The sequence below is a fragment of the Tachypleus tridentatus genome, chromosome 7, assembly GCF_004210375.1.
Source record: "Tachypleus tridentatus isolate NWPU-2018 chromosome 7, ASM421037v1, whole genome shotgun sequence".
Classification (NCBI taxonomy): Eukaryota; Metazoa; Arthropoda; class Merostomata; order Xiphosura; family Limulidae; genus Tachypleus; species Tachypleus tridentatus.
Window position 1 is genome coordinate 41,495,109 of NC_134831.1, and position 24,507 is coordinate 41,519,615.

General features: G+C 34.2%; 1 protein-coding gene across 1 annotated transcript in view; it reads left to right on the forward strand.

Annotated features, from left to right (window-relative positions):
• The first annotated feature begins 2,045 nt into the window (after nt 1-2,045).
• Nucleotides 2,046-24,507, forward strand: part of LOC143255511 (NAD(+) hydrolase sarm1-like) — a 125,623-nt gene continuing 103,161 nt past the window's right edge. The window contains exon 1 of the mRNA XM_076511292.1: nt 2,046-2,159. The gene's annotated coding sequence lies outside the window, so the exon portion shown is untranslated. The remainder of the gene's footprint in view (nt 2,160-24,507) is intronic.

Genomic DNA, 24,507 nt, shown 5'->3' on the forward strand with positions numbered 1-24,507 from the left:
TCCTCTTTCCGTTTTCTAATAACAGGATATATTGTTTAGACTGTTCACTTTATATCCGTGCGAAGCTCGTTACTACTTATGCTAAAAATAAAACCAGCTGTAAACAGAATACCTCCTTTGTATGAAAAGTTTACATGTTGTACATTTTGCTGGTGTGTGTAGTCTGATATCTTCTGAATCAAACTTCGATCTAACAAGAAAAAAATTAACAGTGTAAAAGAAATGTTAATAAGTTTAAAGCCACATACATCGCCCACGCTATACGATAAATGTGCATTTTGTTTACACGTACGAATATTTTCTTGGATAATAAGTCACAGTAGCTAATACTTTACTATCAGTTGTAATATTGCACAAAACAAACAAAAAAACACACACTGCATTACTCAATTTTAATAACGAAAAGAAAAATGCTTTGTTAATTAAAATAACATGTACTTTACAAAAACTTGTATTTAAGCGCGATGCTACACAAAGGACTACCTACACTCTAGCCACCGAGAAGGATCAAACCCCGGTTTTTATCGTTGTAACTCTGTAAATTTAGCACTGATTTACTGGTGGAATAGTTAAAAGCTAAAACAGCATGTATATTCATAGTTTACTGGAAACATTATGCTATATAATAATTTCATGTTATTGGTATTTTGTGTGTAATAAATAAACTAACTGATAATAATTTTATTTTTCAAAGCTAACGAAGATGAAATCGCTGAAAAGTTTTGGTTGTAATCAAGAAAGAGGGTTTAAAAATTGTTTTGTGTAAAATATATTATCACTCTATCCGCAATTTCAAAAATATCGTGAATAAATAAACAACGAAAAACAACACACGTATATATTGCTTCTTTTTTCTAATTTCGGTCAAAATACCCATACTCTTAGAAATATATTTTCTATTGATGTGTTGCTCTTTTGCGAGATGCAAGCTATCTTCAGAAAAAACGTGTTATGTGTGTAGACTCATGTTACAATATGAGCATTTTGTATACTTCCAGAACAATAAAAATAGATAATACAAAATTCATGAAATAAAGTTCTTACTTTTAGTATAAATTTAACTTTTTGGTTATCATCACAGATGTATGGTGTACCTGACGTTTTTTTACGTTAGGTTTGGATTTGTACTGATATGTTTACATTTTGGCTCATCGTTTTCAAATAAGTATTTACCAATTAATTTTATTTTCATATATTATCGATATATTACTCAAAACAACCGAGAGAGCTACACATATATTTCTTGGTCGTGCACATCTGGTTGGACGTTTGGTAATAGGAAAGTTAATTAAACAAAATTCCAGTGGCAAAAACAAAAGTATATAATTATTTGTCTTCAAGTCTTGAAAAAAATAACCAAATAATATTAGAAATATTATTAGCAGTTATCAATAATAATTCAAGCTGCATATCACTTTGTTAGTGACAAATTACAAAAAAGGAGTAAGTTTCAAACATAAAAGAATCAATTATAAACATTTAAAAAATGTATTTGTTTTTCTTTAGTGAAAAATGTCATGAATGTTGCAACAGGAAAGCAAGGCACTATCATTGACAACAGTAGGCCCAATAGCCTTTCGCTGGAACTGGCAGTTATATTTACCCCGAGAATAGGAATTTCTCTTTGTGTTTATAACAAATCTTGTTTGTTTGTTTTGAATTTCGCACAAAGCTATTCAAGGGCTATCTGTGCTAGCCGTCCCTAAGTTAGCAGTGTAAGACTAAAGGGAAGGCAGCTAGTCATCACCACCCACCGCCAACTCTTGAGCTACTCTTTTACCAACGAATAGTGGGATTACTTGTAACATTATAACGCCCCCACGGCTGAAAGGGCGAGCATGTTTGGTGCGATGGGGATTCGAACCCACGACCCTCGGATTACGAGTCGAACACCTTAACACGCTTGGCCATGCCGGACCTATTATATAACAAATCAAACCATCGTGATGACAGAGTTTGGTGTTATTGTTTAAGCCCAATAGATGCCGCTAGATTCCTTAGCGGTTCATGGTGAAGTTTCAGTTGAGAATCACACACAGGGGCCAGGAAAACTTCATAACGAGCTTACGAACCAATTGTATTTGACATCTGTGATAGGAGCGCTATGTTATGACAATGTCTGATTAAATCTACTTCTGAATTAAACAGAAAACGGTCAGGTAAGTGAGATTAATATGTTTTGGATGTAGTAGAAAGTTGACATATATATTAATTATTGTTTGGAAAGACCAAATCATTGGCTTTCGTGTTATTTATGCAGTGGTCGAAATTTGAAATGTTATTTTGAAGTAAAATTCATTTCTGTTAATGTTTGTAAAGCTCAGGTTCACGAAGCTTACGCTACCACGTGAGGATGGTCTACACAGTTACGTGGGCGTTTGTTTTGTGGGGGTGTTTGGCTACCGTAACAGAGTTGTAGAATAGTGCCGTAGAGAAAGTGTCAGTCGCGCGGCAAAGGTTGGCGCGGTTTGTCGTTTATTTCGCAATGCGACATGATAATAGGATTAGCTTTTCTTTTTGATTTAGAACTCAGAATATGAGTCAGAAAAGCTAAAATAAGGTCTTCACACGACCCATACAACGAGTTTGTTTGTTTTTTTTTGTAAAATCCTAGCTTGTTTTTAATCTATAGAAAAATCATTTTTTTTCTTTAAAGATTCGTTTTGTGTTTTCCATGATACGGCACACGACTGACATTTTAACGGTGGGCACCGCCATGATGAATATCCATCTTCAGAAAACACCTGTTAAATATATGAAAATCGTATTAGTATACTAGAACACTATGATACAACAATCCAACAAACTACAGTAATTGTACGTTGAGTGAATAAACTAGAGATATAACAATATATTAAATGCCTTCTTTACAAAAATGATCACTTATCTTTTGAAATCTTCTATTCGAATGAACTTTGATCAAAATGTCTAGTTCACTTCCGAGTGTTATTATCACCGTTCTATGATTAAAGTAATATTGATTAAGCCTATCTATTATACATAGGACTGATAGATGGAATAGCTCAGTGGACTGATCGCAATATTAGTGTTTAATATCTCACATTGTTTGCATGCCTAAGAATGTGATAGTGTAAATAAATAACAATGTATAGCAATATGTCCATCTGCTGTATTTAGTGTCGACGAAACTATTCGCCCGATGCTCGTCAGACCGACTGGGATGCTACAGACACAGTACAGTAGTAGCTGAAACGCTAGCCATATTATTAAATAAACTGCATGAACTACAAACAGCTCTTAAGGAGTGAATGAGATAAAGTGGTGAACTGTGCTTTTTATCAATTAATTGTATACGAGTAATTTACATAGTAAACTTAAGGTAAGGATTAATTAATAATACAATATTATTTATTGATTTTAACCCTGATTATTTATTACTTTTAATTGAAATAATTTTATTCGTCATTCAGAAGAACTGGCGAACAACTTTCCAATACCATGAAGTATATCGTACAAAAATCATTGTGTTAATTTTATTAAATAACAGTAGACTCAATAACAGTAATAATAAACAAAGCAGATGACTATTTATGGAAATTAATTAAATTTATCAAAATTCAATAATTTACTATAGTGGCGTCAATTATAACCATTTATGCAGTAGGATATTCGGTCTTTGCCTGGTGTTATAAACGAGAAAAAGATCCTTGAAACTTGTTCAGTCGATGTCTACACCGAGGCAGTGGTTCGTAAAATAGGGTGGTAAAAGAAGGTCGCAAAGAAACCTTACACCGGTCGAACAAATACTGACAGCGATATCTTTACTTATTGCGCTAAACGTATGAATACACAACGTAAATACATGTTCGAGATTTTTTTCCAAATAATAAATTGCAGTGAAAGCAAAGTACTTCAAAATGGCTGTTTTTAAATTGTTTGTGAAATCATTGGTGGAGAGATCTCATTCAAGGTGTTAAAGATCTTTGGGGTGAGTACTCGAGCTACAATAAAGAGATTGCTGTGCTATCAAGCACTCAGTAAGTAATGACTGATAGTAATTTACCGTATTTAACATACTTCTCTCTCTTTTAATAAATACCAGACTAAAAATATATATTTATACAAGTGAATCATTTAATTTATGAAGTTTAAAGATAATTTTTATGCAGTTTTATTATTTTTACAGAAAACCATTTTTTTTTCCGGTTGATCGGTTATAATGGTCTATGTGTTTAAATCAAGCTAATAGTTGAAAAAGCTGTTTGTTCAATCGATGATGAATTTTTAAACACATTAGTAGCAATATATAGAATCAGTAATTCAATTTACAAGATTAGACAGTTGTAAAAAAGTTAAGCCTATAGAAATAGGTTCAATTAGCATTCAGATGCCAGTCTTTCATAGATTTGAACCATTGGCTGGGTACAGTAAGAAAAGAAATGAATAAGAGGTTTGCTTTATTGGGGTCGGGACTCTCCCATAACTTTAGAACAAGGATATTTGTTGTGAGAAGAACGAAACGTTAGGTCTAGAATTTCCTTGCCAGGTGCTGAAGTGCAGGACATTATACAGCACGCAAGCAGTTTTTGTTGCCGATAACAAGATATTTATTATTTCACGTAAGAGAAAATGATGGAAACTGTAAACTAGGGTTACTACGACGATCCCAGGGATGGAAGAGTTAACTTACACCTTCCAGTGATAGGTTAAGATCCCGTAACTTAGTTTTTCTTGGCAAATTAAGGGTAGGAGCTGATCTCATCGAAGTTTATACGATCTTTCGAGAAATCTATACGGTAAAGACCTCTGGTTTCTTCGTGCTGCCTTCTGAAAATAATAGTACGTGAGAGCATAAGTTTAAGGTTTGGAAAAAGGCAGGCTAGACTACAGTTAAGATAGTTTTATTTTTTAATAGGGTAATTGACTTACGAAATGAGTTGCTGTATAAAGTAATGGAGGCCAGCACTTAAACATTAAATGGGAAATTGATTATTTACGAAAATATAAAGACGGGTTTAAAAGTTTCAGTTTTCCAAAAGTGGATGTCTATAGATCACTTGTAGAACCAAATTATCCGTTGTCGTCTTTATGTTACATTAAATACGTTTCGTTGCTCAGCTTAACGGTAACAGTGGAAACTATGAAATATAATTAAGATGGCCTAGGAAAGTAAATATATTATTAATATAAATGTAGTTTCTAGAAGGATGATTTAGTAAGTAAAGGATGTCTCATATTCTGAAGAAAAACTGTTTGACCTTGCAACTCTAAATAAAAGATTTTATACGAAATTTTCATGTTTTGAAAACTGTCATTTCTAACAAAACACTGTTGATTGTGGTTTTAAATTGCATTGGTTTTACAATAACCAAATGTTTGAAACTAGGGTTTTCAGAAAAAGAAGTAATTTTCATAGTACCGGTGTTGTTATTTTTGATTACACTCGTTTTAAATTGCATTATATTTAACGTATACTGAACGTTTCGAAACCAAAGTCGTCAAGAAAGAAAACCGTCTTTCGCAATACCAGTTCTGGTGAGATTGATTACTTATTTCAACGTATAATCTTAATGATATCCAAGACAGCACGTGTCGTTCATTCTTCCATTTTCTGAGCTGGCTGCGTCTGAAGTGCTTGAGTTACCGTGGTGTTCCAGATATTGAAAATTGTAGGAATTGATGATGTAATTCGTAAATAGTTCTTGGTGTTCAGAAATTAGTGCATCACGAAAGCAATGCGTCTCTTTTTGCAGAACACATTCTTTTCCTGCGTTTAAAATAATAAAAAGCAGGGAATATTTTTGGCATTGAGGGCGAGGTGACCCAGTGAAAATAGTTTTTCACGAAAAAAAAAGGAACTAAGCTTTACTCTTTAAAGCTGCCTTTTTTGTCGTGTTTCCAATATAACAATGTTTTGTAGAAAATGAACCTCGTTACAGTGGCATAGAAACTTCCTTTTTCCGGGGGAGCAACTTTCAATGAACCCGAAATTGTCAGACTTTCCGTGCGAATGAAGGATATAATTATTAAGAAATTAATGGCGCTATAAAAATTATGTTGTTTTGAAATTTTTGACGAATAAAAATTTGGAATTTCTAATCTGGAAATTATGTTGTTGTTTTGGTCAATATGCTTGAGGAAAACGCGGCTGTTCTCTCTACACAAATCTAGGGGGAGCAATTGCTCCCCTGATTTTTACGCTATTGCTTCATTATGGTTTTATATTACCTTAACTCGGCGTCGTCATAAGGGGTTCTTGGAAAAAGAGAAAGTTCTAGAAGCAACACGAGATTTCCACGAATGCTATATACATATTGACGTTTGATAACTAGAAAGTAAACCAGGCATTTCAGGTTCCGACCTTTCTTTTAAGTTGTACAGATAACGTTTTTATTAGTCTATATAATCAAACACTCTTGTCTAAGATTGTTTATTATAATACTTAGACCTTCTTTTTGTAAATTATTATTCTTGTTGTTAAACAAAACAATAGTAACAACTTATCACATGAATCTGATACTGAAAATTGTCTAGCTGTTCAATATTTTTAATTGTCGTGATAGAAACTCTACATTACTGTGAACAATCTTTTGTAACATCTCTTTATCTTAGTTTATCATTAACGGATAAAAAGCTTGGCGGATTTAATAACTTATTTTTCACTGCAAAATATGCGGTGGCGCTTTGTAAATTATGCTGCCTAAATTGAGATATTTACAAATAACGAATAAATTTTTCAGGGATATATTTATTAACAGTTAGAGTTCTTTATGTTTTATTCTCGCAATGGAGATCAGTCATGTAGTTCGTAGTTAATGATCATTTTCTGATGTCCAGTTAACGTGGAGTTTACAACTTTTTGTGGTCATTTTCAGCTATTTTTTGGTGACCGATATTACCCTAATTGAGATTTGATTGTCATTAACCGTTAGAATTTAAGCCAGTGATTTATTTGTTTATTGTTAAGCACAAAATTAGTCAGTGGGTTATCTGTAATTTACCCACCGCGATATCGAAACCCGATTTTAAATGTTTCAAACCTCAAGATTTACCACAGGCTTATGAAGCCACTGTTTAGTAAGTCTCCACCACCGACATATTTAAATTAAACCTGGATAGTATTTTCGAAGTATCTAAATTAATTATAGGCTATATTCTCTGTAGGCCAACTATCAATTAAGGTAGTATTGGAAGTATTTGTTCGTTTTTGAAAAGTTCAATTAACGAAACTTCAAATATTCGTATTGATGTTTAAGGAAAATTTAATAGGGTCGCACATACAATCGTCACAAGAATTAAGTTTGTTATCATGCAACCGAATTCGGAAATATGAGATAAAACTGATGGTTGAATAGTCGAAACTTTACAAGATGTACTATCAACAATGGAATATTTCACAAGAATACATACAGTTCGTGTTTGAAGATATATATAATTTCTGTACTGATTAATTCATCCTATGCCTTTATGTCAAACCATATGCTGAAGTTGCAGTTGAAGAAAAGTGTAATTATACCCTAGTCGCTGCGCATACTTAACCCTTATGTCTGGGAATTCGTTATGTGTGGATGTTGACAGAACACTTACGGCATAGAATTCAATATCAATCAGAAGCAAGGGCGCCATTTAGGTATGGCTGTTTCCCCCTTCCGGTGCTTAATGTCACTTGTTTATTTTGGGAACAATAAATATTCTTATAACATGTTCGGTTTGTACTGTTTCAATGACTATTATGTGTAAGTGCTTTAAAAATAGACAGATTTTAACCTTTAAAAATTCTCAAACAGTCCTCGAGCCTAACTCTTCTGGATCTCCAATAAAAGTACTTCATCCTTCATATGTAAATTTGAAATGGCGCTCCTGATCAGACGACCTTAATTTGTTGGTCAGTTATAACCATCTAGTTTAGAGAGTTTAACATAAGGGGGATCTTGTGGAAGATGGTATGTCTGTGATAGTTAAGCCTTTTTTTGCCATATGGTAAGTTGTTTTGTTCAGTTTTTAACATAATTGTTTTCCGTTTGCGTTTGTTGTCCAGGCACTACTTTACAGTTGAAATAAAAATAAAGCTATTTTTATAGAAGAATACCTTATTTTTTAGGATTTTTCTTTTACAATGTTTATACTTTCAGTGATTTTGTGGCAGAGATAATGAATTTTATTAAATTTTCAGTCTTCTCTGTTAGGGTTAAAACCGCATTTAATTGCAATGTTAATAATTTATATCAGATGAGGTTTTCAAGATTACTGGTTCTAGAAGGATTCTCTAAGAAGCAAGTCAACCACTTCTATTAAAAGCACGATAGTTTACTGAGAGAAACATAAAGAAGAAGCATGCCATAATAGTATTATAATATTAGCGGCACTGATTGACACTCCAATGTTAATGTAGTGATTGAATTAAAATGTTTTATCTCTTTCTGTCCATAATATATAAAATTGTGTAATTCTCCTAACATCCCTCCCCCCAGTAGCACGTGGTATGTCTTCGGTTTGTGTTTTGAATTTCGCACAAAGCTACACGAGCGCTATCTACACTAGCCGTCCCTAATTTTGCAATGTAAGACTAGAGGGAAGGTAGCTAGTCATCATCACCCATCGCCAACTCTTGGGGTACTTTTTACCAACGAATAATGGAATTGACCGTAACATTATAACGCTCAACGGCTGAAAGGACAAGCATATTTGGTGTGATGGCGGTATGCCTTCGGACTTATACCGATAGAAACCAGGTTTTGTGGTGGACAAAGCACAGACAGCCTTTTGTGTAGCTTTGTGCTTAGTACTGAACAACTTTATGACATCTATTTTGTGTTTGGAGAACCAACTGTAAGCAACATTTACAACGTCAATGTATGGTGTTAAACTGTACAAATATAAGCACAGTATGAAAAAATTTAAAATATTCTATGAAAGAAAGGTAATAAAAAATAACTTATAAACTAATTTACCGCCATTTTCTGACGGTTAACAACAACGTAGTTGATACATCAACTAGGGGCGGGATACTGGGGATGTGATGGTTCAAACGGAACCTCAAAACCTGAAACTTTTTAAGTTTTTACTACAATATTTATTTATATTCATTTTCTATTTTCAAGGAGTAAGGCCCACGCAGTTAATGCGTGCCTCTATTTACACAATATATGTTCACTATCGCACTGACATGTCACCAGGTAAACCTCTCTTCAAGGCCATGTGTAGAAAGTTCTTACAGTTATTCACTTTAGAGAGATGTTCCCTTTCTAAGGCTGATTTTTTCCTTCCATTCACATTAATCGATTACAGACAGCCTTGAGTAGGAGGCCTTTTCGTGAGCATTGGGTTTCAGGCTAGGACTGACGACCCACAGGTGTAGTTTCCTGAGATTTGACGGGATGTTATCTGATTAAAGTTTTATTTCTTATTACTGTACCAAAGTTTTGTGGAATATTAAAGTTTATTTGCGGTTTTATCACTCATAGTAAATAATTTACCAATGTCATATTTTAGCCTTTATGTAAATTTAAAACAATTTGTCTCTGCTTTTAAATGGGTCCGGCAGGGCCAGGTAGTTAAGGCACTCGACTCCTAATCTGAGGGTTGCGGGTTCGCATCCCCGTCGCACCAAACATGCTCACCTTTACAGCCGGGGGGCGTTAGAATGTTACGATCAATCCCACTATTTATTGGTAAAAGAGTAGCCCGAGAGTTGGTGGTGGGTGGTGATGACTAGCTGCCTCTAGTCTTACACCGTTAAATTAGGGATGGCTAGGACAGATAGCCTTCGAGTAGCTTTGCGCGAAATTCAATAAACAAACAAAAACTTTTAAATGTTTTAGTTTCCATAACCCTCGTTCTAAAAGATCCATTAGGGGGGGGAGTGCTGCTGTAGTGTAAAATGAGTATGTCAGTGAAGCAGTAGGGCTCGTAGTTGGCCTAATGAGAGTGTTGAAATCACATTTAGCGGTAGATGTTTTTATATTGAATTTTTATTGCGTAGTCCTTGGAATATTTAAAAGAGCGTAATAAGATACATGTGTGTTCAAGTTTAATTTTCACCACCCTCGAGTCTTGATAGGCTTATAAAATATGGATAAAAATTATAATAATAACGCTTACTCAAAAATATAGTATTGTGTGTTTTATTATTACTGTAGAATGTGAGATTTGGCATTTTACTGCAGTTACTAGTAGATAAATTTCTTGAAGAACAACTTTCTTTATTACAGTGAATTTCATTAATCCATAACAAATTAATTAGCCTTGACCTTTGGCAATGAACACGTGGTACACAAAAGACAGATCTGAAATCCTATTTTTACAACTTTTGGTTCAAAACCCGCAATGACTTACTAACTAACTAAATTTGTAAAAGCAAACTGCATGCATATATATTTATAATCATATTTGTTAAACCTAAAAGCCTCTCTACGTTAGTAACTTGTGCTACTCTCTATTGGCGAAAGTTTTTATGTTGAAAAAAAGCGTAAGATTACTGAAATTTATTGAAATAAGTTATTTCAGTTGAGTGTGTATTTATTATTTTCATTTTTCTAGTAGTAAATGGTACTTGCTGTTAGTAAGGATTGAAGATCAATTACTGATGCCTTCGTGTACATTTGTTTTAGGTATATATCTAATACTGTCAGATTGGAATCAGTGTTTAATAACATACTTTGGTAAGTAGTTCAGTTTTATTTTATAGTACCCGTCTTTGCAATCTGATATTTGTTGCACGCATCAGAATGAAACAACTGGTATTTCATAACGACTAATAGAAAAAGCCTAATTATTTTTAATTTATTCCATGCTTGAACATGAGAGTTATCTATATTCATAATAAAAATCGCGTTAAGTGCAGAAGACTTTCTTTCGCATTCCTTTTAATATGTCCATTGCAGATTCAAAATCAAAGGTGTGTAAAATTGGACTGGACGATGAGAGACCTGAAATGCTATTTAAATATGCGGTATAATACTTATAAGAAATACTGTTTTAATACCTAAAGCTGGCGAAGCCTTAGAATCCTTCGTCACACCAAACATTTTCAGCCGTGGAGGCATTATAATGTGACGGTCAATTCCACTATTCGTTGGTAAAAGAGTAGCCCAAGCGTTGGTGGTGGGTGGTGATGACTAGCTGTCTTTCCTCTAGTCTTGCACTGCTAAATTAGGGACGGCTAGCGCAGATAGCTCTTGTGTAGCCTTGCGCGTAATTCAAACCAAACCAAACCTTAGAAATCAATAGGTCCAAACTGTATGATAACATTAACTGCAGATGTTTATATTCTACACTCCTTAATTTGTTCATTCCGAGTCTGATTTTGGATTCGCGATGAAGAACTTAACAGGAGTGTGGGAGCAAAGTTCAGTGGTTAACGTTATTTTAATAAGAACTTTTACGTTTATTGGTTTATAATGCCTTACTAAGTTCCGGCCCTTTAAACCGTACATTGTGCTTGTAGTGTATGTTAGTCAAGTGTCTTCTTACTAAACGTATTATTCTGCTCTTTAGAATTGTTTGTCGAGAGCGCATCACGTGACATTAAACATATTTCAACGTTACCCTTTTGTCAAAGCCATTATCATGTGCGCGTATGTCGAAGCAGAACTTTGCAGTCGAGAGTTATTTTGCAGCGAAGTTAAATCATGCTGATTCACGTAAGGCTTACTTTATAAAATACGTCGGAACTCTCACTAGCATTTTAGGAAAACTTTAAGATTTGGATGTAGGCTTAACATATTATGCGATAGCGCTATTTAATCAGATCTCAGTCTAAACCTGAAAACAGAAGAGGGAATTAGAATAATTATTGAGTGGTGATTTCAGACAACAGAGTCTTTGTTGCCCTCCTAACCAGTCAATAATTGTTCATTGTTGAACAGGTTGCCTACGTACTTCAAAATTTGGGTGAAAGTCTCAGACTTAACATTGTATAATCTAGAAATTTGTGATTGTATGCAGATTTTTTTAACGAAAACTATTTATAAATTTGAGAACAGCAAATTGAGAAAATAAAAAAGTTACGTTAACTTTCGATAAATAACGTAAGATTAGTTAACGTTTATAGGTAGTTGAACAGTGGATTATTTTCATATTTTTAATTTCAGATTTAAGCACCTAACAATTGTATTACATCTTGAGTTTGACAATGAAGAAAAACGAAAAACTATCGCAATTAAAAGTTAATATAGTAATTAAAACTAGAAATTTCATATTATATATCGGGTTAACAATATACTAATGCTTCTTATTAAATTAAGACACTTGCCAACAAGATTAATACATACAGAATTTTCTTTCTTGACAAATATATTTTAATATAAAAACAACAATAAAATTTATAATAACGCTTATTTCGAATAGTTATTAAAAGTATCAGTTTATATATAATAATTTTACAAACTTACAAACTATTCTGAGAGCCTTCTATCTTGTCTGGAACTGTATATTTCACTGACGGTCCAAGTGTACAACGAGGAAACTAATCCTGAGTTGATATATTACATTTCACTTCAGCTAGCTAGCTTTGTTGGCCTCACGTCGCTTATAAGCTGGCTTTTTACCTATGAAGACATTTAATATTAATTCATTGAAGTTGAACATTTTTTAATATCCGAAATATATAACCTTTCATGGTCAAATTCTGTAGTTTTCTGATTAACAGGCGCCCATCACAATTATAGCTTCCGAGGCTTGTAGTATACTGACTGTTGCTGACCAACAACACTCAGTCACTTGGAGCGTTGGTTTATATACTCATTAGGCTAAATTCTCGAAAGTTCAACAATATTCGAAGACATGCTAATATTTTTGTAAAACTTATATTTAGAATCTTGCTCTCGAGAATTTCCTGCAGATTTAGAGAACAGGCGGGATTTGCGCAATACACGTCCAACAATATATATCACATGCATCAAACTGAAACAAACGTAGGCATTAAAATAAATGCATGACAGTAAATCCGTTACAGTAATCAACGTGAAAGAAATTAATTCGATTGAAAAGAATGGGTTGAGTAATTATTGAAACTTAAAGATTTTTTTTTTAATGTAGAGTACACCAAATAGTTAAAGGTTTATATTAGAAAGTTATAAAATCTAGGTGTCGTTCAAGGATTGAAAGCACATTTGTGAAATTAATGTTAAATCTACCGACTGTCATATTCAGAAATGATGATCTTTGTCAATTTTCCATTCTGAAGAAGTAAATAAATAAATGAAAAACTGTCACTAAAGTTAATTCATTTTCATTTTTAAATTTCTCAAATATACTTATTAGTTTGTTTTTCTCACGCATTTGTTGCTTATAATTACATGCATATCTTACAAGTGTTGTTTTAATTTTGCACAAAGCCACACGAGGGCTACCTGCATTAGCCGTCTCTAATTTTGCAGTATAAGACTAGAGGGAATACAACTAGCCACTACCACCCACCGTAAACTGTGGGGCCACTCTTTTACCAACGAATAGTGAGATTTACCGTTGCATTATAACGTCCTCACGTCTGAAAGGATGAACATGTTTGTAGTGACTGGTATTCGAACCCGCGACCTTCAGATTAGGAGTTGATCGCCCTAACTATCTGGCTATACCGAGCCGTCTTACGAATTATTTGTATTCAAATCAGAAGGCAGTATTTGTGTTGAAATATTTTGGAAATTCTGTTATTAATATAAATGAAAGAATTTAGCACCGTAGTAAATAAGGTTCATTTTACGTATAATTTGAGACCCGTTCTTTTTAATTTGCTACAGATTTTAGCATTCCATGAAAGAAACTTTGGTGGTGAATCACATGGGAACTTTCCGTCTAGATGGCATGTGTTATTGTACACGTGAGTAAACAATCAGAACAAACTTCACCTGCCTTTCGGAAGGAATGTTAATCACGTTTATAATGTTTGTAAGGTTTAAAGAGGTCAAGGCTGACAAAGCCTAAATTATACCGGGTTAACAATTCTTGTTCCTTTTGATGTCGCGGCGTCAATTTATTTACAGTCTTACTTAGTACAGGATGTTTTACCAGGGAATATTGCTTTGCTGTTATAAGTGATTAATTTCCTATTGTTTTCATGTATAAATGAAAATGTTTTAGTCACACATGATTTATCATTTTATTTTCGCATATCTGATTTTGTTTATCTTGATAATTTTGTTTTCCAAACATTCTTAGTATAATCTCAGTGTTATAGCCCCCTAGTGGCTCAGCGGTATGTCTGCGGACTTAAACGCTAAAATCCGGGTTTCGATACCTGTGGTGGGCAGAGCACAGATAGCCCATTGTGTAGCTTTGTGCTTAATTCAAAACAACAACAACAACAATCAGTGTGATGTTTCATTAAATTAATCTTGCGTAATGTTTATTGTAGGTAATTAGTGGATTTTCTGATAGAAGAGCCCCTCAGTGGCGCAGTTCTATGTCTGCGGGTTTAAAACTCTAGAAACCGGGTTTTGATACCCGTGGTGTGTAGCTTTGTGCATAATTTGAATCAAACAAACATATTAAGTAGAAGTTATTTGTCAGACTTTTTTTTTTCGTAATCTCTTTTCAGTGTTACGGTAGTTTTATTCTTTCATGAAGCCTGTTTGGTGTTATTGTAGTTTTATTTTTTCATGAAGTTTGTTCACTATGATGGTAATTTTATTCTTTACCGAAACCTGTTCTTTGTTGTGTTAGTTTTGTTCTTTCATGAAGCCTCTTCAGTTGTTCCGTTTATTTAGTAAAGTTTGTCAGGTTTGTTTTTCAGGTTTAGATTTTGTTAGTTTTTTCCTAATTTATCAGGCCAGGTTAGTTTGCGTTTTTATTATATTTATTCTCAGCTATTTAGTTTTTGCTACGTTCTTTCCTTATGATTTCAATTATTTATCCATTAATATTTGGATTTCGCTCGTGAATCCGAAGGTTTACGGCCTAGCATGGCCAGGTAGTTAAGGCACTCGACTTGTAATCTGAGGATCACGGTTTCGAATCCCCGTCACACCAAACATGTTCGCCCTATCAGCCATGGGAGCATGTGACGGTCAATCCCACTATTCATTGGTAAAATATTAGCCCAAGAGTTGGCTGTGGTGGTGATAACTAGCTGCTTTCCCACTAGTCTTACACTGCTAAATTAGGGACGGCTAGCGCAGATAGCCCTCATGTAGCTTTGCGCGAAATTCAAAACAAACCAAACCGAAGGTTTACTGTTCGCAGTCAACTCCCATAAAAATGAGTTTTGGTCTTTAGATAGGGACGTTCAAAAGATAACAATAATAACAAACTATTTGTTCAGACAAGAGTAGCCACAGCGTTGGCAGTGGATGCTGTTACTTAGCCGCCTTCGTTCTAGTCTATCGCTTCAAATGTAGGGAAGCAATGCGCAAAAATTGTAAAACAGACTATATTGTTTGTTGTTGCATTTTTACCATTTTGCAACGGTTCATAGATTTTGCACTCGTTCTAGACCTAGAATGATTACTCTTTCACCTCTGGCCATTTTTGGCCTAATTTTTTTGTATGTCTGTTTGTATATTCTTTGTTATTTTTCTTTTGCCCAGTTTCCTCTGTATTTTTCTTGTGTATCTCTCATATCGAGAGAATTTTATACACACTATTTCCTATATTTCTTCCAACAGTTGGTCCTTAATTTCTGGGTTGATAGTCTTGAAACTCGGATGACATGTGTCTTCTTTTAGTACACCCAGACGCAATTTCTGAGTTTAGGAGGCTAAAGATCAAACACTATAGATATACGTATCTTGGTCTGCAGTTCCCTTATATTTCAATCATTCCAAACGAAACTTGTCCCAAAAATACTTTGTGATGACCTCCACGGATGTGTGCCTTTATTTTGGTTTTACCGGTATCAGAAGCAAAACAAAACAATTATTGAAAAAAAAAGGATTATAAAAGACAGATTAGGGATTCATGTCTTTCTTGCAATTTTACCGGGGTCAAAGGTAAAATACTTTGTAATATGTGTAATAGGGAAGTTTGGGTCTAGAGACATGATTTAGATGTGTAAACTTTACAATTGGTTGTTGTTAATAGTTGTTTCCGTCGCACACTACATGAAATTGCTGAACTAATAGTACATAGAATAGTATTTCCTGATACATCTCTCTCATAAAGAAGTTTTAGGTTGATACAGTGTTAAATGTCTATTCCTTTGAAGTACCGTATTTTACGCCTTGTAAGACGCTAATCGTGGAAGACGCACCCTAATTTTGGAAAGACAATTCTAAGAAAATATGTATCTCAGAACGGCTGATATTGGTTGTAACACTTTTATTGATAAGCAGAAAACAACGTTTCGACCTTCCTAGGATATCTCCAGATTAAGAAAGAGAGAGTTTGCAACTGACCGTTGCCGGCACACGTCTTAGGGATTCCCCATATTTAAACTCGTGTCACCAGTTCTAGCCAACATTTTTATGACACATTAAATCTCAAGCGAGCAATTCAGTTTTACACCCACCACTATACTGGTACAGGTTTGTTGATGGTACAATTGTTGGATTCACATCTACAGAACATACACTCGATACACCTCAATATTAAGTTCACTTGTGAACAGGAAAGAACTAACCAGATAGCATTTCTTAACCTCAAGATCACTAGAACTGATACACAATTCAAAATAAAGTCCACAAAAAAATCACCCATATTGGATTATTCATTCCCTAGGACTCAGCACATGAAACAAAACAAAAACTCGACATATTAAGAAACCAAATAAACACAACCACAAAACTATGTTCACCTGATAAAATTAATAATGAAATCAACAAATTTTCTCCCAAAAGTGTGGAAACAATTATACAGACACACCTAAACCAACAACAAACAAACGATAATAAATCCCAAAATACAACAAACTACAAAACCTTATACTGCTGCACATACCATATGTTCCTGACATCAACGAAAAAATAACCAACATTTGGAAAAATTTAGAACAGAACACAGCATTCTAGTAAACACCAAATTTATTCAAAATACAGATACAAAACTAAAGTTCATACTATGTAAAAACTACACTAACAAACACAACACCAATATAATTTATAAAATACAATGAACCAACTGCGGCTTCTGTTTTGGAGAAACAAACAGAAAAATGGAAACTAGATTCAAGGAACACAAAAAACACCTTCACACGTTTTCGAACACTCTAAATGAAATAAACACAACATAACCATAGGAAACATCCAGATACTAAATAGGGAAACAAATATAAACAAACGCAAAATCAAAGAAGCCCTACTTATACAATAACTAAAACCAATAGAAAGGAACACCTTTGTACCTATACTAATTAATAGCCTAACATTCACCTGCAATGACCCCTACAATCCTGTACCCGTTTATGCTGTCATTTTTAAATCGGTCACATTCAAACTCTCTCTTTGTTAACCTGAAGATGACCTAGGAAGGTCGAAACGTTATTCTCTACCTACACTGTGCAACAAATTTCAGGTTCAAAAAAGTACAAGTTAAGTAAGACTTGTTTCTGGGTCAAAAAATTGTCCTGATTCTGAATCTGACCCTTATTCCTCCAGATTAGGCACCGTTTTCCTGTACCATGAACCATATGTTTTATAATATACTGCAAAATATCGCGTATTGAACACAACATTGCAAATACTGAAAGTTACAAAAAACAAAACAAAAATTTAGTTGGTATAACAAAACATTTATTGGTTATGAATTAAAAACACACACCTGTCAGTTTAAACAATTTTTGTTCTTCTAAGCCTCTTGTGTGGAGTGTGATCTTCTTTTTTTATACCCTAGCAGTCGTCTGCCAACATACCAGGGTTCCATTTTCCTTTAAATCGTCGCTCCATCACTGAAATATCCTGATGGAATCTCTCGCCATGTTCATCACTCAAGATTTTCCGCAAAAACATCCAAATGAGAGTGGAGCACATGAACCTTTAGAGACATGTTACATCCAATATCATGATAATGACTCAGCAGATCATTCACAACTTGCACATAGTCTTCTGAACGATGGTTCCCCAGGAAGTTATCACAAACTTTCTTGAATGACTCAAAGGCAAGCTTCTCTTTTCTCTTGAGATGTGTGATGAAGGTTTCATCAAGTACAATTTTTCGAATTTGGGGACCTATGAAGATACCTTCTTTAATTTTAGCTTGACTTAGGGAAGGGAACTTCTCTGCAAGATATGCAAATGTGGAGGATTCCTTGTCCAAGGCTTTCACAAATTGCTTAAACAAACCAAGTTTAATATGCAAAGGTGGTAAAAGAATTCTATCACTTTTCACAAGTGGTTTGTGCATGATGTTGTGTTTTCCTTGCTCAATTTCATCTCAGATCGGCCAATCCTTGCGTACATAATGTTCAGTTCTTGCTCTGGAGTTCCATAAGCACAGGAAGCAGCAAAATTTAGTATAGCCAAGCTGAAGGCCAGTAAGCATGGCCACAACCTTGAAATCTGTACAAATATGCCAGTTATGTTCATCATACTGTATGCTTGTTAGAATTGCTTTCAGATTTTCATATGATTCTTTCATGGTTGTGCTATAAGCTATGGGAACAGAAGGCAGAGTGTTACCATTGTGTAGCAGAACAGCTTTGATGCTGTCCTTGGATGCATCTATGCAAAGTCGCCAGTTGGTGTTATCATATGGTATTTCCAGTTGCTCAAAACGTTCAGTGATGCCATTACAAAAGCATAAGTCATCCTTCATGGTGAATAATGCAAGCAGATCCTCTGTACATTTACTGGACAGTGTTATCTTCACTCCTTTCTCAAGAAGATTACGTTCTTGAAGCCTTGATGCCAGAAACTCACTTTTGTCTTTGGTTAAATAGAGATCCCTGCACAAGTCATTTAGAGCCTTTTGAGAAAATGGTATTGGTTTATTCTCGCTTTCTGGATGATTGGGCTCCACATATTCACCACTGGAATGTTCATCTGCACTGCTGGAACTCTGCATTTCTTGATCTGGAGGTTTGGGCACAGGTAAATTTTCTGAGTGCTCTACTGGGCGCATTGCTGATTGCAAATTTGGGTAAACAATGTGTTTCTTTTTCTTTGCTGTAGTACAGCCTGTAAAGTCTTGCTGACAGAAATAGCAATCATTAGAGTGATTTTTCTGCTCACGCCAAATCATTGGCACTCCAAACTTCATGTGAACATTTTTTCCTGCATACCAGGCACTCAATGTCTTCACACATGTAAGGCAACACACATGAGGAGCCCATGACTTGTCCTGGTCTCCTAAGTCACAAACGAAGTACGCCTTGTACATTTTCTTGATATGGCGTGTAATACTGCACTTTTCTTTAGCAAAAGTTAATTCCCCACATATGTAACAGAATCTGTTTGGATCATTTTTGCACTGTCTTGCACTCATTGTTGAAAACAAATACGATCTGAAAGAAAAAAATAAATAACATTAAACACAAGCTTTGACGTATAAAGTATTAAGTGATAAACTCAATTAAATATAAGCACACAATAATAAACCAGAAAATATGATTTTAAACTGTACTGTGCTATTTATCATATCACATTGTAGGTGTTACTAAGATTGGTCTCTAGCCCTGGGTTGAAAACCATTTTACAATGCAGTAGAGAATTTTATTTAATAATAATGACAAAAAGGGTATACAGTGACAATTCTGCAAAAACCATGCCTAATTCAACAAAAAGAAGGCCAGAAATGGATTTCCCATGTCATTTTGCATATAAAAATGGCCACAGATCTCTTGTAATTTTTTGAGAGTTGCACAGTGCTATCAATAAGTGTTAATACATGTGTATTAACTTGCTCTGGAGTTCTGCCGTACTGAGATACATATTTATTTCAAGTGGTTTCTCGTCATCAAGAATCTGAGAAAAAATATTTTGACTCAGCAAGCAACACTTTGATGCAGCCTTGCTTTTGTTCAACCTACTGAGTAAGTACAGTCAAATATATCATATTATTCACAGTATATCAACAATATTAGTTACACTGAATGTTTTATGCTATTTAAAATACTTGTAATTAGTAAGTAATGAGATTACAATCTGTATGAAAGGTCGTTTTAAGTAGAACTTAAGCTAACCTCCAGCCTCAACTCATCACTTTTGTCTTGGAAGATGCATGGGAATTTTCAAGGTATATATTTTTTAAAGTGCGACTTACAAAGTGTAAAATACGATATATAGTCTCTTGAAATCTGTTGTGTAATAAGGGTTCTTATTGAGTAAGGTGGATCCGATATGTTACTTATTATAATTTATCTCGGATGAATCTCCGATTTATCATCTTACGTATCACGTGTTATTTCAAATAACCGGGTATTTTAATTCAGCAGTTATTTGAATTTCGACATTTCTCATTTATGATATTTGCTAAGAAGATTGATACACAATTTTTTTTTACACAAGTATATTTTGATATACAAAAACTAATACTAATAGTTATTACAAATTATGGTTTATATACAAGTGTTTTACAAGCTTACAGACAATACTAATTCTTATATCCGGTCTAGAACTGAATATTTTATCGATGATTCAGATCCACGACGAGCAAATTAATTATGAGTTGATATTGTTACACCTCTCTTAACCTGGCTAGCTAGCTTGGTTGGTCTCACACTGATTCTAAGAAAACTTTTTTATCGATCAATGTATTTAAAGTTCTCGTAGAAATAGTAACGTCTGAAATAATTCATTGAAGTTGAACGGTATGTAATGTTTAAAATCTTTAAACGTTTTTGGTCAAACTCTGTGGTTTTCCGATTAATAAGTGTTGATCACAATTATAGCTTCCGAGGCCTATCGCACACTGACTGTTGTTGTCCAATTATAATAGTCTCTTGACTAGCTGCTTTTATACGAATCACGCGAGTTTCTCGAAGTTACAACAATGTTCGAAAACGCACTAGCGTTTTTCTAAAACAATTATTGTTTTGCTCTTAATAATCTTCTACATATTTAGAGAACAGGCGGGACTTGCGCAACACACAGCTAACAATATATGTCACATGCAAAAAAGATACCTATACTGAAACAAGTGTAGGCACTAAAATAAACGTATAATGGTAAATCCGTTATAGATAGGATACGCATTGCGTTTGCTTGCGAATGTTGATCTTACTCGTTTTTTCTATTACGCTACTTCTTGTTCTTCCAGTTCATTTTTTTCCAACCTACTTAAATGAACGTTTTACAACGTGTGTTCTCGTGACGTTTCTCAATCGTATGCTTTCCAGCTGCCCCTCCGTTCCTCCCTGTCTAAATTTTGGGACACTTTTGACGCATTGAAGATTATTAAAATAAAAATAAAATGTAGTAGTCATCAGTTATATCTATGTGTCAAAGTTATTAAATCAAAAATACTCAAAATAACTTCATTCATAGACACAAGTTATCTGTTAAAAAACAAATCTACAGTGAAAAGTACACATGCGGAAGTTGGAGGCAGGTGGCAATACATGCACACACCTGCTTGTTTTCTTGACCGGAAACGGAGCGTGAAGGAATTAACTGCTTTACCTTATCACACTGTGACTAGTATAAGGTGTAAAAACGTAATTAGGATGCGTTGAAATACCTTTTTTAACTTGTACTAGACGTCACCTTTGGTAGCGTAAAAGTACAACCAACCAACCAATTGGAGAACTCCAATTTAGAATTGATTGTATGACCAAGGAATGGTGCTTAACAAAATAGGATAATAAATTTAGAGTTTAGGAAATGTATTTATCTTACAGATACATACATAGTTCTCTGTTTACAAACATCGCAAAGATAAGAGAATATATCGTAACGAGATTGGCCGTCAATGTTGATTAAGCTTATGTGAGTAGAATGCTAAGTGATTGTTTAATGTAGTGAAAACGGCGCATTGCTTATTATGGTGCTTGCATGTTTCAAACATATTTTGAATTGTAAAATAAGGTTATTAAAAGTGGACGGCTTATAATGCAGAATTTAAATACCACATTAGTATGAATTGTGTGTTATTGACCTAGTTTTAATTTCTCAGTGATATAGCCTTGGCGGGTTATGCGAAGGCTTATTAAAACTACTGACTTTTCTTTATTGATGACGGAGACAGGAGGCGCGGAGTTTGTGATTGGTACTTGTTTGTGTGTGAAATTCTTAGCATTTCTTTCTGAAATTTCAAACCTCAGGAGAGTATGGAGTTAAAACCATGGTTACTTGCTAGTACAATAGTCTTTTTTTTTTTAAATAGTGGTTTAGGCTGCACCTTTTTGTTACGTACGTATGACAGAAAAAAGTAATATAAACATTTCCGGTCTCAGCATTAATTACGTAGCTAAGCCTCGCATTTCAAAAACATCGTTTGTTTTTATCCTTCGAATTCCAAAGGCAAATAGCATTTGGTTACACATTTCTCTAGTGTTGATCACCCTGTTCTGTGTAGAGAATTTTTTTTTAACTTTCAAGGTATCGCTCAACTTATTATTCTTTGTAAAGAGATATTTTAGTGTCGTATTTAAAGACCTATTCTTTAAGTTACACTTTTACGCTGTGTTGTTTCTTTTTATTCTCCATTTACTATATTTAATTTCGGAAAAGCATAACAACGGAGCTGGTGTGACTCGGAACCGATACTGCCAAAGTCCTTCGCCCTGTGGTAATGATTCATTGTTGGGGCGACTGTCTGCCTGTACGCCCTACACAAGCTCTGTTTTTCATCACACTCGTCTAAACTAACGTTGCACTCTGTACATTGTGTAGACAGAGATGGCTGTATTAGTGACAATTATCAGAATCGGATATCTGGAAATGCTTTCGGATTTACAAAGGAAAATTTATAGACTGAAGCTTTCATATTGTAAAGAACTTTATAATTGGAAATGTACATAAGTTTCGTTTCGTTCCTTTTCAGCTTTCACATATAACTTCACGTAACAAAATAAGCGAGATAACTAACAATTTATAAAGCATAACGTTTAATACACATACAGTGTGTATTGTATTATTTATGTAGACTGATAAAGTTCATAAAGTACGTTTTGTATACATTATACATGTTACAAAATGCATTATTCAGATTTCACGCCAATTCGTGTAGTTACATTTAGTCTGTGAAAATAAAATGTTTTCTAATAACATCCAGAATATTTCAAGTTGGAGCTATATCGTTGTAGTTTAATAAATTGTAGGACACTGGATTGTTCGATTTACAGCTATATTATTATAGTTCAGTAAATTCCAAGATACTGGATTGTTCGATTTACAGCTATGTTGTTGTAGTTTAATAAATTGTAGGACACTGGATTGTTCGATTTACAGCTATATTATTATAGTTCAGTAAATTCCAAGATACTGGATTGTTCGATTTACAGCTATGTTGTTGTAGTTTAATAAATTGTAGGACACTGGATTGTTCGATTTACAGCTATGTTGTTGTAGTTTAATAAATTGTAGGACACTGGATTGTTCGATTTACAGCTATGTTGTTGTAGTTCAGTAACTTCCAAGATACTAGATTGTTTGACTTCCAGCTATATTATTGCAGGCCACGATGTTCTTTGCTTTTGAACTATACTGTTGAAGTTTGAAAATGAATTACTTGTATTCGAACTTTATTATGAATAATAATAAATAATGAATTATTTGATATTGAGCACTAATGTCTCTGGGGTGTTTTATTGTTTTTGTTTCAGTTGTATGATTATGGTTAAGTGTAGGTTAATCCAAAATGATGAGGTATTTGCTTTCAAGTTGTAATTTTACAGTGTATTAAATTTCGAGCTATATTATCGAGGAAACGCCACAATAATAAACGTAGAAAGAACAATTTATAAACATAAAATGTATTATTTGTTTCTACACTTAGTAGAGTGTGTATGTATTTAATTTGAAGTATTTATATTTTGCAAAAAGATGCTCAATACTTACGGTTGATCAAGTGGGCTGGGATACCATACACATAGAGAGAGAAAGAAAACATGGAAGGTACTTTGATTTAAGATATAATTATTTATACCACTTACATTGGCGGCCTGCCATGGCCATATGTGTTTAAGGCGTTCGACTCGAACTCCCGGTCGCACCAAACATGCTCGCCCTTTCAGCCGTGGGGAAAGTTACGGTCAATCCCACTATTCGTTGGTAAAAAGAGTAGCCCAAGAGTTGGCGGTGGGTGGTGATGACCAATTGCCTTCCCTCTAGTCTTACACTGCTAAATTAAGGAGGGCTAGCGCAGATAGCCCTCGAGTAGCTTTGCCCGAAATTCAAAAAGCAAACAAACCACTTACATTCATGGACAGCGACTGTTGTGGTAAGAAACAGATTAAATGAGATTATTTTCAGGTTCATTTGAGCCGTTTACTAATCAGAGTTTTAGGGTAAGTATTGATAACAAAGTATTATTTGTTTATTTCATACTTAATATCATGTATTTGTTTATTTTAAAGAATGATGCTACATTTATTTCCCGTAGAAACTGAGGTTGCGCGTAATAAAGAGTCATGTCGAAAGTAATTATTTGTGTATAAAATGAAAGTGCTTCAGATATCTTAATAAACTATTGTTATATCTGAGTTGTGTTTGTATTAATTGCAATTTGTGTCCACTT